The sequence below is a fragment of the Macaca fascicularis genome, chromosome 4 (genome assembly GCF_037993035.2).
Source record: "Macaca fascicularis isolate 582-1 chromosome 4, T2T-MFA8v1.1".
Classification (NCBI taxonomy): domain Eukaryota; kingdom Metazoa; phylum Chordata; class Mammalia; order Primates; family Cercopithecidae; genus Macaca; species Macaca fascicularis.
In genome coordinates this window covers 150299869-150315070 of record NC_088378.1, presented here as the reverse complement: position 1 = coordinate 150315070, position 15202 = coordinate 150299869, and positions in this window count along the sequence as shown.

Genomic DNA, 15202 nt, shown 5'->3' with positions numbered 1-15202 from the left:
TAGTATTCCATGGTGTATATGTGCCACATTTTCTTAATCCAATCTGTCACTGATGGACATTTGGGTTGATTCCAAGTCTTTGCTATTGTGAATAGTGCCGCAATAAACATACGTGTGCATGTGTCTTTATAGCAGCATAATTTATAATCCTTTGGGTATATCCCCAGTAATGGGATGGCTGGGTCATATGGTACATCTAGTTCTAGATCCTTGAGGAATCGCCATACTGTTTTCCATAATGGTTGAACTAGTTTACAATCCCACCAACAGTGTAAAAGTGTTCCTATTTCTCCACATCCTCTCCAACACCTGTTGTTTCCTGACTTTTCAATGATCGCCATTCTAACTGGTGTGAGATGGTATCTCATTGTGGTTTTGATCTGCATTTCTCTGATGGCCAGTGATGATGAGCATTTTTTCATGTGTCTGTTGGCTGTATGAATGTCTTCTTTTGAGAAATGTCTGTTCATATCCTTTGCCCACTTTTTGATGGGGTTGTTTGTTTTTTTCTTGTAAATTTTTTTGAGTTCTTTGTAGGTTCTGGATATTAGCCCTTTGTCAGATGAGTAGATTGCAAAAATTTTCTCCCATTCTGTAGGTTGCCTGTTCACTCTGATGGTAGTTTCTTTTGCTGTGCAGAAGCTCTTTAGTTTAATTAGATCCCATTTGTCAATTTTGGCTTTTGCTGCCGTTGCTTTTGGTGTTTTAGACATGAAGTCTTTGCCCATGCCTATGTCCTGAATGGTACTACCTAGGTTTTCCTCTAGGGTTTTTATGGTATTAGGTCTAACATTTAAGTCTCTAATCCATCTTGAATTAATTTTTGTATAAGGAGTAAGGAAAGGATCCAGTTTCAGCTTTCTACTTATGGCTAGCCAATTTTCCCAGCACCATTTATTAAATAGGGAATCCTTTCCCCATTTCTTGTTTCTCTCAGGTTTGTCAAAGATCAGATGGCTGTAGATGTCTGGTATTATTTCTGAGGACTCTGTTCTGTTCCATTGGACTATATCTCTGTTTTGGTACCAGTACCATGCTGTTTTGGTTACTGTAGCCTTGTAGTATAGTTTGAAGTCAGGTAGCGTGATGCCTCCAGCTTTGTTCTTTTGACTTAGGATTGTCTTGGAGATGCGGGCTCTTTTTTGGTTCCATATGAACTTTAAAGCAGTTTTTTCCAATTCTGTGAAAAAACTCATTGGTAGCTTGATGGGGATGGCATTGAATCTATAAATTACCTTGGGCAGTATGGCCATTTTCACGATATTGATTCTTCCTATCCATGAGCATGGTATGTTCTTCCATTTGTTTGTGTCCTCTTTGATTTCACTGAGCAGTGGTTTGTAGTTCTCCTTGAAGAGGTCCTTTACATCCCTTGTAAGTTGGATTCCTAGGTATTTTATTCTCTTTGAAGCAATTGTGAATGGAAGTTCATTCCTGATTTGGCTCTCTGTTTGTCTGTTACTGGTGTATAAGAATGCTTGTGATTTTTGCACATTAATTTTGTATCCTGAGACTTTGCTGAAGTTGCTTATCAGCTTAAGGAGATTTTGGGCTGAGACAATGGGATTTTCTAAATATATAATCATGTCATCTGCAAAGAGGGACAATTTGACTTCTTCTTTTCCTAACTGAATACCCTTGATTTCTTTCTCTTGCCTGATTGCCCTAGCCAGAACTTCCAACACTATGTTGAATAGGAGTGGTGAGAGAGGGCATCCCTGTCTTGTGCCAGTTTTCAAAGGGAATTTTTCCAGTTTTTGCCCATTCAGTATGATATTGGCTGTGGGTTTGTCATAAATAGCTCTTATTATTTTGAGGTACGTTCCATCAATACCGAATTTATTGAGCGTTTTTAGCATGAAGGGCTGTTGAATTTTGTCAAAAGTCTTTTCTGCATCTATTGAGATAATCATGTGGTTCTTGTCTTTGGTTCTGTTTATATGCTGGATTATGTTTATTGATTTGCGAATGTTGAACCAGCCTTGCATCCCAGGGATGAAGCCCACTTGATCATGGTGGATAAGCTTTTTGATGTGTTGCTGAATCCGGTTTGCCAGTATTTTATTGAGGATTTTTGCATCGATGTTCATCAGGGATATTGGTCTAAAATTCTCTTTTTTTGTTGTGTCTCTGCCAGGCTTTGGTATCAGGATGATGTTGGCCTCATAAAATGAGTTAGGGAGGATTCCCTCTTTTTCTATTGATTGGAATAGTTTCAGAAGGAATGGTACCAACTCCTCCTTGTACCTCTGGTAGAATTCAGCTGTGAATCCATCTGGTCCTGGACTTTTTTGGTTGGTAGGCTATTAATTATTGCCTCAATTTCCGAGCCTGCTATTGGTCTATTCAGGGATTCAACTTCTTCCTGGTTTAGTCTTGGAAGAGTGTAAGTGTCCAGGAAATTATCCATTTCTTCTAGATTTTCCAGTTTATTTGCGTAGAGGTGTTTATAGTATTCTCTGATGGTAGTTTGTATTTCTGTGGGGTCGGTGGTGATATCCCCTTTATCATTTTTAATTGTGTCGATTTGATTCTTCTCGCTTTTCTTCTTTATTAGTCTTGCTAGTGGTCTGTCAATTTTGTTGATCTTTTCAAAAAACCAACTCCTGGATTCATTGATTTTTTGGAGGGTTTTTTGTGTCTCTATCTCCTTCAGTTCTGCTCTGATCTTAGTTATTTCTTGCCTTCTGCTAGCTTTCGAATGTGTTTGCTCTTGCTTCTCTAGTTCTTTTAATTGCGATGTTAGAGTGTCAATTTTAGATCTTTCCTGCTTTCTCTTGTGGGCATTTAGTGCTATAAATTTCCCTCTACACACTGCTTTAAATGTGTCCCAGAGATTCTGGTATGTTGTATCTTTGTTCTCATTGGTTTCAAAGAACATCTTTATTTCTGCCTTCATTTCGTGATGTACCCAGTAGTCATTCAGGAGCAGGTTGTTCAGTTTCCATGTAGTTGAGTGGTTTTGATTGAGTTTCTTAGTCCTGAGTTCTAGTTTGATTGCACTGTGGTCTGAGAGACAGTTTGTTATAATTTCTGTTCTTGTACATTTGCTGAGGAGTGCTTTACTTCCAATTACGTGGTCAATTTTGGAGTAAGTACGATGTGGTGCTGAGAAGAATGTATATTCTGTTGATTTGGGGTGGAGAGTTCTATAGATGTCTATTAGATCTGCTTGCTGCAGAGATGAGTTCAATTCCTGGATATCCTTGTTAACTTTCTGTCTCGTTGATCTGTCTAATGTTGACAGTGGAGTGTTGAAGTCTCCCATTATTATTGTATGGGAGTCTAAGTCTCTTTGTAAGTCTCTAAGGACTTGCTTTATGAATCTGGGTGCTCCTGTATTGGGTGCATATATATTTAGGATAGTTAGCTCTTCCTGTTCAATTGATCCCTTTACCATTATGTAATGGCCTTCTTTGTCTCTTTTGATCTTGATGGTTTAAAGTCTGTTTTATCAGAGACTAGTATTGCAACGCCTGCTTTTTTTTGTTCTCCATTTGCTTGGTAAATCTTCCTCCATCCCTTTATTTTGAGCCTATGTATGTCTCTGCGTGTGAGATGGGTCTCCTGAATACAGCAGATTGATGGGTCTTGACTCTTTATCCAGTTTGTCAGTCTGTGTCTTTTAATTGGAGCATTTAGTCCATTTACATTTAAGGTTAAGATTGTTATGTGTGAACTTGATCCTGCCATTATGATATTAACTGGTTATTTTGCTTGTTAATTGATGCAGTTTCTTCCTAGCCTCGATGGTCTTTACATGTTGGCATGTTTTTGCAATGGCTGGTACCGGTTGTTCCTTTCCATGTTTAGTGCTTCCTTCAGGGTCTCTTGTAAGGCAGGCCTAGTGGTGACAAAATCTCTAAGCATTTGCTTATCTTTAAAGGATTTTATTTCTCCTTCACTTATGAAACTTAGTTTGGCTGGATATGAAATTCTGGGTTTAAAATTCTTTTCTTTAAGAATGTTGAATATTGGCCCCCACTCTCTTCTGGCTTGGAGAGTTTCTGCCGAGAGATCTGCTGTTAGTCTGATGGGCTTCCCTTTGTGGGTAACTCGACCTTTCTCTCTGGCTGCCCTTAAGATTTTTTCCTTCATTTCAACTTTGGTGAATCTGGCAATTATGTGTCTTGGAGTTGCTCTTCTCGAGGAGTATCTTTGTGGCGTTCTCTGTATTTCCTGGATTTGAATGTTGGCCTGCCCTACTAGGTTGGGGAAGTTCTCCTGGATGATATCCTGAAGAGTGTTTTCCAACTTGGTTCCATTTTCCCCCTCACTTTCAGGCACCCCAATCAGACGTAGATTTGGTCTTTTTACATAATCCCATACTTCTTGCAGGCTTTGTTCATTTCTTTTTCTTCTTTTTTCTTTGGGTTTCTCTTCTCGCTTCATTTCATTCATTTGATCCTCAATCGCTGATACTCTTTCTTCCAGTTGATCGAGTCGGTTACTGAAGCTTGTGCATTTGTCACGTATTTCTCGTGTCATGGTTTTCATCTCTTTCATTTCGTTTATGACCTTCTCTGCATTAATTACTCTAGCCATCAATTCTCCCACTTTTTTTTCAAGATTTTTAGTTTCTTTGCGCTGGGTACGTAATTCCTCCTTTAGCTCTGAGAAATTTGATGGACTGAAGCCTTCTTCTCTCATCTCGTCAAAGTCATTCTCCGTCCAGCTTTGATCCATTGCTGGCGATGAGCTGCGCTCCTTTGCCGGGGGAGATGCGCTCTTATTTTTTGAATTTCTAGCTTTTCTGCCCTGCTTTTTCCCCATCTTTGTGGTTTTATCTGCCTCTGGTCTTTGATGATGGTGATGTACTGATGGGGTTTTGGTGTTGGTGTCCTTCCTGTTTGATAGTTTTCCTTCTAACAGTCAGGACCCTCAGCTGTAGGTCTGTTGGAGATTGCTTGAGGTCCACTCCAGACCCTGTTTGCCTGGGTATCAGCAGCAGAGGCTGCAGAAGATAGAATATTTCTGAACAGCGAGTGTACCTGTCTGATTCTTGCTTTAGAAGCTTCCTCTCAGGGGTGTACTCCACCCTGTGATGTGTGGGGTGTCAGACTGCCCCTAGTGGGGGATGTCTCCCAGTTAGGCTACTCAGGGGTCAGGGACCCACTTGAGCAGGGAGTCTGTCCCTTCTCAGATCTCAACCTCCATGTTGGGAGATCCACTGCTCTCTTCAAAGCTGTCAGACAGAGTCGTTTGCGTCTGCAGAGGTTTCGGGTGCGTTTGTTATTGTTTACTGTGCCCTGTCCCCAGAGGTGGAGTCTACAGAGATAGGCAGGTTTCCTTGAGCTGCTGTGAGCTCCACCCAGTTCGAGCTTCCCAGCGGCTTTGTTTACCTACTTAAGCCTCAGCAATGTCGGGCGCCCCTCCCCCAGCCTCGCTGCTGCCTTGCCAGTAGATCACAGACTGCTGTGCTAGCAATGAGGGAGGCTCCGTGGGTGTGGGACCCTCCCGGCCAGGTGTGGGATATGATCTCCTGGTGTGCCTGTTTGCTTAAAGCGCAGTATTGGGGTGGGAGTTACCCGATTTTCCAGGTGTTGTGTGTCTCAGTTCCCCTGGCTAGGAAAAGGGATTCCCTTCCCCCTTGCGCTTCCCAGGTGAGGCAATGCCTCGCCCTGCTTCAGCTCTCGCTGGTCGGGCTGCAGCAGCTGACCAGCACCGATCGTCCGGCACTCCCCAGTGAGATGAACCCAGTACCTCAGTTGAAAATGCAGAAATCACCGGTCTTCTGTGTCGCTCGCGCTGGGAGTTGGAGACTGGAGCTGTTCCTATTCGGCCATCTTGCTCCGCCCCCTCCCTGACAGTTTATTAAAGCAAAAAGAAACTGTTGTGGTTTATCATTAAACTCACACTGTAATTACATTTCCACACACGTAGGCTTTTGTCAGCTTTACAATTCAGCTCAATATTGCATACGTTAATGCCATTAGGATATTAACAACCCTTAGATGCCAGGTAGAGCAATCTGTTTTTTCGTTAAGCCATAAGTAACATTTAGGGATATGCTATTGATGATATTGACAAGTGAGCAAAGACCTGAGGCATGGAAAGAGGCTCCATGTTGAAGCTGCACCCTGTGCTGCCACTCCGGCCAGTTCAGAGACAGGCTGTGAGTCACCCCAGTGTCCTGGATGTGTCCAGTCATGACAGGGCCTTGGAGGTTTAGAGTGGGAGAAAAACAACTCAATGCATTAAAAAAACTTAAATAGCCTTATCCTCATATCCTTCATAGGATAAATTCCTGAGGTAAGAGGGATGTTAAGTATTCAGAAAGGAGGGGTACTGATGAATTGTTTGATCTTCTGAATGAAAATGTGCTCTTGCTCTTTGAAATTATTTTTATTACTACCTATATTGTGCCTCACAGGCAGCAACAGGTGTAAAAATTGGAAGTACTGTATAAGATAATAGAGAAGGAAATGTAAAAAATATATCTGGAAAGAAACAAAGCAAAATTAACCCATAAGAAATTGTTTATAAGTTATGTGAAGTGTCATAATTTCATGGTTGTCTTTGAAAGCAATGGTGCTAGTTAGCACTTGAGCATGGTTCATATATTATAATAATATTTTCATTATTGCCAGACTTCTTTCAGAATGTATTGATGAACAATGTATTAGGTTTTGGATATCCTTACTCATTTCTCCCAAATTAGCAGTATCTATTAACTACTTGTAGTAGTTATAAGTAGTTTACTAAATTTGTTATAATAGACAAAGATTTAACATATATCATGAGAATCACATGCTATTACATGTGGTGGTTTGAAAATCACCTACTTCACTCACTCTCCTCACCTCACTGCATTCCCTTCACCCTCTCAAAGAGGAGTTGCTATTTTAATTGAGTTCAATATATCTGGACTTTTCTTTAGACAGTTTTATAATGTCACCATATCATGGTGAAAATTTTTTTAAACAAGCAAATGACTGACTGGAAACTTGGCATCACTTTCTAAAATGAGGAGGATAACAGAATTTTGGAAAGTTCTTTCTTCTCTATGGAACCATTTTTCACCCTCGTCACATTGCTTCTGCTTATCCACCACACCTAGGAATTGCTACTTTGGCCAGATTTAAAGACACAAATGAGGCCCAATTTATAGTTGGTGGTTAAATTGTCACAAAGTATTATACGTGAATGAAGCTCTCTCGTTTTTGTTTCTTGCTTCGATGTCATAAGTTGACATGACAGCCCCACTCTCTGTCCCTTTCAATCTCTTACTTACATTATAAAAAGAACAAATAGAGTTGGCCACTTTTGCAGCATGATGAGCTACCTTGACTTCACACCACTGCGTTCATATATTGGATTTCTCATTAATTTGGGCTCAGCAGCTTGTTAGGGGGGAAATGAGAACTTAAACTTAAGGCCAAAGAAGGGCATTTCCTTTCCTCTAAATTAATCACTTCAATCCAGATTTATTTTAGGGTTTAATTAGGAGTTATGGACAGTTGAATAATTATAATAACGTGGTAATTAAACTTCTGATTTGTTACTCTCTCATGTTTGTGTGGCTCCTTTTGAAATCGCATATCTTAGGAATGATGGGAACTTGTAGGAATGATGGGACCATAATCAATCACGTGCTGTAACTCAGTACAGTAAAGAACCTCAACTTAATTCCTAATATTTTGATTATTGTCTATTTTTCAGCAGATTAAATTTAATTATTCACTTTCAGACCTCTAGAAAGATGACAGAAATATACAATTCTTTCCCAAATTTGGCCACTGGTGAACTCTAAGAAAAGTTGTATTAGCGGATGTTATTTGTATAATTTGTTTTCTGAAGTATCAACGCATATATTTTCCCCAACTGCATTATAAGCACCTTAAAGAGAAAAATGACATATTATTCAAAATTTTTAACCCTAACACAATGTACGGCACCTAGGCAGTAGTCAGTAAATATTTGCTGAGTATAATAGATAACTGTGCTATGTTAGTTGTCAAAAGGGCTAATTTTCTACCTATAATTTTGTGTTTCTCTCCATTTTTCACATTTTAGGAAAACAGTATGAGGAGTTATTTATAGATTTTACATTTGACCTTTCCAAGTGAATTAAAAATAAGTGTAGATTATTCATGCATTTGATTTAGAAATTTATAATTACATTCTCATGTAAGAGAGCCTGGAAATAGCAAAACACTGCTCTTAGAGGCTGTCAGTCAGCTCATCCTATCTGTCATCCTATCCCATATATTGTTGAATGAATAAATATATAATTGGATTTGTTGCATTAAGAGCTAAATAACAATTTTATTTGGTTTACAGTTTTAGAGAGGTTCAGTTTACTTAGCAACATACGTAGAAAAATTCTGTCAGGGTATTTTGTATACAGAACATAAGGGAAAGGGATTACTATTATCTTTCTCATTTTTGTACATTTACTATCTTTTTAGAACTTCTACAGTTCTCCATTGCTGTTGGACAGTAGAAGGCCAGTGATTTTTCTTTTGTGCATCTATTTTTTTTTGGCTCTGGTGAGCTTAGACATGACCAATAGAAATGTATTCATAGAGGGCAGTTATCTCCGATATTAAAATTTTATAAAGAGCTTGCCTCTGTGAAATTTTATATTTGAAAAGCTTGTAGTAAGATAAACAGTTCTGTTTCAGGCCACTCATGACTCTATCAAATGAGACTGATCTAACAAAAAGATAAAGTAAAATTAAATAATATTTGACTTGGCAAGTTGTACATTTAGATTCTTTTCTCTACTAAAACGCCATAGGTACTGAAAATTGTAGCCTTTGAATATCGAAAATTATGTCTTTTTGTGACTCCATTCAAATCCTAGCACATAACTACTCTGATGGTTAATACTAAGTGTCAACTTGATTGGATTGAAATATAAAAAGTATTGATCCTGGGTGTGTCTGTGAGGGTATCGCAAAGGAGATTAACATTTGAGTCAATGGGTTGGGAAAGGCAGACCCACACTTAATTTGGGTGGGTAAAATCTAATCAGCTGCTAGTATGGCTAGAATATAAGCAGGCAGAAAAATGTGAAAAGAGAGACTGGACAAGCCTCCCAGCCTACATCTTTCTCCCATGCTGGATGCTTCCTGCCCTCAAACACTGGACAAATTCTTCAGTTTTGGAACTTGGACTGGCTCTTCTTGTCCCTCAGCCTGCAGATGGCCTACTGTGGGACCTTGTGATCATGTGAGTTAATACTTAATAAATTCCTCATATATATATATATATATATATATATATTCTATTCTATTAGTTCTGTCCCTCTAGAGAACCCTGACTAATACAACTACCCACCATCTCATAAGTTCTCCAGAACTTCTGGATATCAGAATTTTAGAAAGTAATGAGGCTTTTTGTAGAATGCCATGAAATATACATTGTTTGTAATTTCACTGTACTATACACAGTCACAATCACAAAGGCTTATGTGCAGGGCAGTAGAGGAGCCCATGAACCATGAGCCATCTTTTCAGAAGTATGGCACTGTGAGTAAGAGCTCAAATCTGGATTCAGAGGTGAGTTCAAATTCCAATTTTACTACTTACTAAAGGGGGCTCTTAGGAAAGTAGCTCATTCTCTCTCTGGCAGAAATGGCCAACTGTTCATCAAAATTTGTAGCATCACCCATTGTGTGGAGATGTTGCTAAGCACAGGCTTCCCCGTCATGGATTCAATTTCCTAATCATTTTTGCACCTCTATGGAGCTATGTGACCAGCTCTCACTAACCGAAGGTGGGCAGGAATAAAGTGTGTTATTTCTTGGTTCTCAATGATTAAGAAGTAAGTGTGCCTGCTTTCCTCTTTCTTCTTCTTCCACAGTGACCTTGGAAGCCAAGTGCTGAAGATAGTGGAGCTACGACAATAAAGAGCTTGAGTCTTCAATCCTTACATGGCAGACCATCCACTCAGCACTCTCATCAAACTGTTATGTGTAAGAAAAAGAAATAAATGTATATTTTAGCTGCTAAGATTTCAGGGCTTATCTGTTCTAGCAACTAGTGTTGCCTTAACTACTGTAGTCATTAAACTTCAGTTTTTCTCATTGATATAATAAAGATAAATGTATTTATACTTTCTGTATATGTTCAATGATGATGAGTGTTCTAGATGAGCTAATGCATGTACAGCATGGAAAAGAGAAAGTTCTCAAAAAAAGTTAGAATTAATGTTATGAGGGTTTACTATTGTTATTTTTATATGAGCTCTGTGAATTTTACTAACACCAATGTTTCCTGGAGGATAAGTGGTAACAGATACCAAGGAAGTAAAGGTAAATATATGTGGAAAATAATTAACACTGAGAATATATTAATGGTGTCATTTCTTTCCCTATGGGTCAGGAAAAAGTTTCTATTTATTTGGTTTTGCTGAATTCAGCATGCTGCAAGCAACATTACCTTGAAATTAGGTTGAGCAACCAGTGTAGCTTTGCTCCATACATAAAAATACAGGATCAGAGCACAGTGCCTGCATCCGTGCCTCATTCCATCTTCACGTCACTTCTCTTGTTTTAAAATATTCATTTTAGAGAATCTGTTATCTTCAGGTGTTATGTTGGTTGATTTTACTTGCTCATCTTTAAAACAGGAGAGGTGACATTCATTGGTAAAACTCCTAGGGAATAGAGGCGCATGATCAGTCACGAGCTTCAGCCTCAGGCACTGCAAAGCATGAAGCAAAAGACAGTATAAAGGGAGATGAGTAAACCAGTGACAGAAATGGTACAGCTGGTGCATCCGGTCATGTGAGGGATATAAAAGAAATGCGGACACCGTTCTCAAATCTGCTCAAAATTGCACACATTTCAATTTATTCCCAGGGCCACGGTCTCAAGTATTCTGAATTTCACTATTCACACAGTCCTTGGTATATTATTTTGTTAGTAAAGCCTTCCTGACTCTTTGAAGAGATAATTGTTTTCTCACAAAGAACAGACTGACATTCAATTGGTATACCTCTCTTCAAACTTTATTCCACATAAAATATCTACACTTTAGATTATCAAGTACATCAAAGTGTTATTTCTATGAAGACACTTTCAGGTTTGTGCCTATATTGGCTGTTGTTATTTTAGACTATTTTTATTTGGTGCAGTATGATATGTGTAAGGTTCTTGTGTTGGTTCGAACCCCGAAAGCGCGCCAACAGACAACATGAGGCAGTGTGCAGCAACATGCTGTTTTAGCAAACGCCTGGGTGCAAGCAGGCTGAGGCCTAAAATGGCGTCAGCTCCTACTGAGAACAGGGCAAAGGTTTTATAGTCTCCTATAAACAGGAAGTGTCTTAGTCTGACGTAACTGCTACGTTGTACCCGGATGGCCCCTTCTTCGATCTTTAGGGTACCTGTCTTCCGGCCAGGGTAGGTGTCTTCTGCTGGCTTTCTTCTTGCTACTGCTATTTTGCTGGCACACGCTGCTGGCGCAAGTTGCGCCCTGGAACTGGACCTGAGAAGGGAGGAGTTATTCATCTCCTTAAGCTTTCAGGCCCCGGGGAGACTCTTACAGTATGATATTAAGATGGTTATACACTAAGGTGGGATGATGAAATTGATATAAACAAATAGAGTTAAAAGCTACTTTAGAGGCCGGGCGCGGTGGCTCAAGCCTGTAATCCCAGCACTTTGGGAGGCCGAGACGGGTGGATCACGAGGTCAGGAGATCGAGACCAACCTGGTGAACATGGTGAAACCCCGTCTCTACTAAAAAATACAAAAAACTAGCCGGGCGAGGTGGCGGCGCCTATAGTCCCAGCTACTCGGGAGGCGGAGGCAGGAGAATGGCGTGAACCCGGGAGGCGGAGCTTGCAGTGAGCTGAGATCCGGCCACTGCAACTCCAGCCCGGGAGACAGAGCGAGACTCCGTCTCAAAAAAAAAAAAAAAAAAAAAAAGCTACTTTAGAAATACTAGTTACACTTTATGTCCCTTCTTTTTTTAATCCAAGATATAAGTGTTTTTGGAGAAAATAACAGAAGGTAAGATATACATTCTACAGAACAACAAAATATAAGCATTCTCATTCTGTGGGTCCTCATATAGCCTTATATAGAGAACTAAGTAGTTATTCAATACGATTTTGCTAAATTAAAGTTTGATGTTGATACATGCAACAAAATCTGACCCCATGTTTATTTTCAGAGTTCAAATAGGTTTACAGTGTGAGAAGGTTGGATTCAGGTCATTAAAACTGTAGGTGGATATCTCACTAATGTGCTGTATGCCTATTAGTAGAGAAGCTTCTATTGACTGAGCACTTCTATCATGTAAGAGGGTTTTCTGAGCTGCTCAGTGTCTGTCAGTTAATGTCTGGGTGAAGAACTGAGGGCCTCAGGCAAGACCAAGGGCCCTTGATCCAAATGGCCATTAAATACACCTGACCTGGAGGGTATTAACACTGCAGACATCTCAGGAACGCCAAAAAATCTGCGTAATGAAGTTTCTTTATATTTAAAGGTTCAGTTTGTGTTCCTGTTTTTCCCTTGTAGAGTTTTATTCTTGTGCTAGCATATGACCAATAGAAAACAACACGTGACTTACTCCATTAGGATTTATATATATGTAATATAAATTATATGTAAATCGATAGTTCTATGTAAAGAATACATTACCTATAAACCTACAGTTATATATAAAAATACTTATATACATACAAACTTTATGTATATATTTATGTATATAAATATATGTAAATTTTCATATATGAATATATAAATACTTAGATATATACATACAAACTATTGTCTTAAGTTGATCAAAACATCTTTTAAATTTAACGTAGGGAAGCAACATCAAAAGTATAATTTAGCAGAGCTTCTAAACAGAACCTAAAGTCCCAAATGTTCCTCTTGATTTGGTGATTTATGACCTCTGTTACTCTAAATAAGTTACTTTGTTCTCTTGGATATTCAGTTTCTTTATTGGTAAAATGAAAAGCATAGTTTGTTTTTTTTTTTATCATGTGTCAGTACAGTTGTGAAAATTTAAGAAAATATAAAATAGAGGCGTTTGTATTATTGCACAATTTACACTGTTTATATATTGACTATTATAAGTTCAATAAAAACAAATCTTCATTTTATCAACTAGTAATTTTTTCACAGACTTTATTAGCTAATTAAAGTGTATGTCCACTTGGTTATATCTTCCCACATACAATATTCAAAATTTAAGTTACCATCCTGACTTCTTTGAAAATACTCACAAATCTTTTTTATTGAAACATTATATAGACATTATTGCACATGCGTATTATTTATATTTATATTATGATTTTATCAGACATTTAATAGAATTTAAATAAACTACAGTGCTTTGGAAAATTTCTGTTTCTTCAGAAAACTGGGGAAACCTCTCTGAGAACGCTGCATTTGTAATAAATTATTGATTTTTCCTTCCCCAAGAAGAGAAATGAATACATAAATAGTTTGAGGAACATCCTTTCCATTGGATAATCTTTACCTTTCTACTGTTCTCTTCCAAGTATTCTAAGTAGTAGGCTCTTAGACACAACTTGACGTCAACAAATGATGTTATTCCATGTGTGAATATGCTCCAGATTCCTCTCTCTAGCTATTACAATGTGATTTTCTCACGTTTTAAGGCAAAGGGACCTTTTGAATGTGTTCAGACACATTTGCCCTATTCAGAGGACAGAAATTGTTGAGCTTGAGGGAAATCTTTATTTTTCCCATTGCCTGCCCAATCCAAAAATGTTCAGCTGCAGATCCTCGCCTCTCCACACTTAATTCACAAGCCCAGAAAGTGCAAATGCTTCTTTAACAAGGGAATGTGACCCTGCTGCTAAACTGAAATACGAGAACATTTCTACTCTTTTTATAATTTTCTTGGTTAGTTTGTATCTATGCCCTCAGTGTCTGTTTTTTTGTGTGTTTGTTTTTGAGATGGAGTCCCACTCTTTTTGCCCAGGCTGGAGTGCAGTGGCACGACCTCGGCTCACTGCAACTTCTGCCTCCCAGGTTCAAGCGATTCTCCTGCCTCAGCCTCCCGAGTAGAGTAGCTGGGATTACAGGTGCCCGCCACCACGCTCAACTAATTTTCGTATTTTTAGTAGAGACGGGGTTTCACCATGTTGGCCAGGATGGTCTCAAACTCCTGACCTCAGGTGATCCGGCCCGCCTCAGTCTCCCAAAGTGCTGAGATTACAGGTGTGGGTCACTGCACTTGGCTGGCCCTTGGTGTTTTTATTTCAGATATTTAATAAGACATTTTGGTTAATTATTCTATAGCTAAATAAATCCTCCTTTAATTTGCCCATCACTGTTAACTTAAACAGTTTTTCTTTTCCCCTCAATAAATGATAGCTTTCTTTCATCTTTGGTCATATTTGGTGTTCAAGCCTGTTTTCCATAATATTGATAAAAGTGGGTAAAATGCAGAGATGCTGCAGGTTTAATTTAGTTTGGCTTTAAGAGTAAGAGTAAGGGGCGGAAGAGGGTTCAAAGCTTTTCACTTTACAGTACTGCTTTGTAAGATGGACCTTGCCTGTCATGCAATGTCATAAGGGCATGATTAGCCTGCTTCTGTTTTCCTATAGACATGGCAGGAGAAATGATTGAGAGCTTTTCCAGTATGGCATGGAAACAAAGCAAAGCAATTTCAGTGTGGTAACAAGACTAAGGAGGAGGCAGATGCTGTGCAGGCACCAGTACCACAGCCAAGGGATGAGGAACTTCTCCGTAAGATGCCCCTTTATTGCTCCATAAGCTATTATGGGCTGCATCTCCCCAAACATGGCAGCTCACCACTGTGGAAACCTAAACAGAATGATACTCAGTGTTGAATGGCAAGGCCTCCGGTCATAAATAAGATAAACCAAAAGACATTTGATGGTTATCACAGAAATGGACTTTCCTTACTTGGAATTTTCCTGCCTAAACATCCACAGGGAAAAGCTACATGTTGGGATTTCATAATTCATTTCAAGCATTTTGTTTGCAAATCTCAAAGCTTGATTTTTTTTTTCTAAGTTTGTAGGTACTTCAATATTTGTATTTCCATTTCAGATTTTTAAAATTCATTGCTTTAAAGAACTACATCTGAAGAGCAATGTTTAGCTCTTTATTTATTATTGTATTTTATTTATCTAAAGACCAATATGTTGCTTCCTACTGATAACGTCAGATGAATATTGTTATAAAGTTAAATGAGCTTCCTCAGCAGTGAGCTCTGTGGAATACATGCACCTTTCCTTCTAG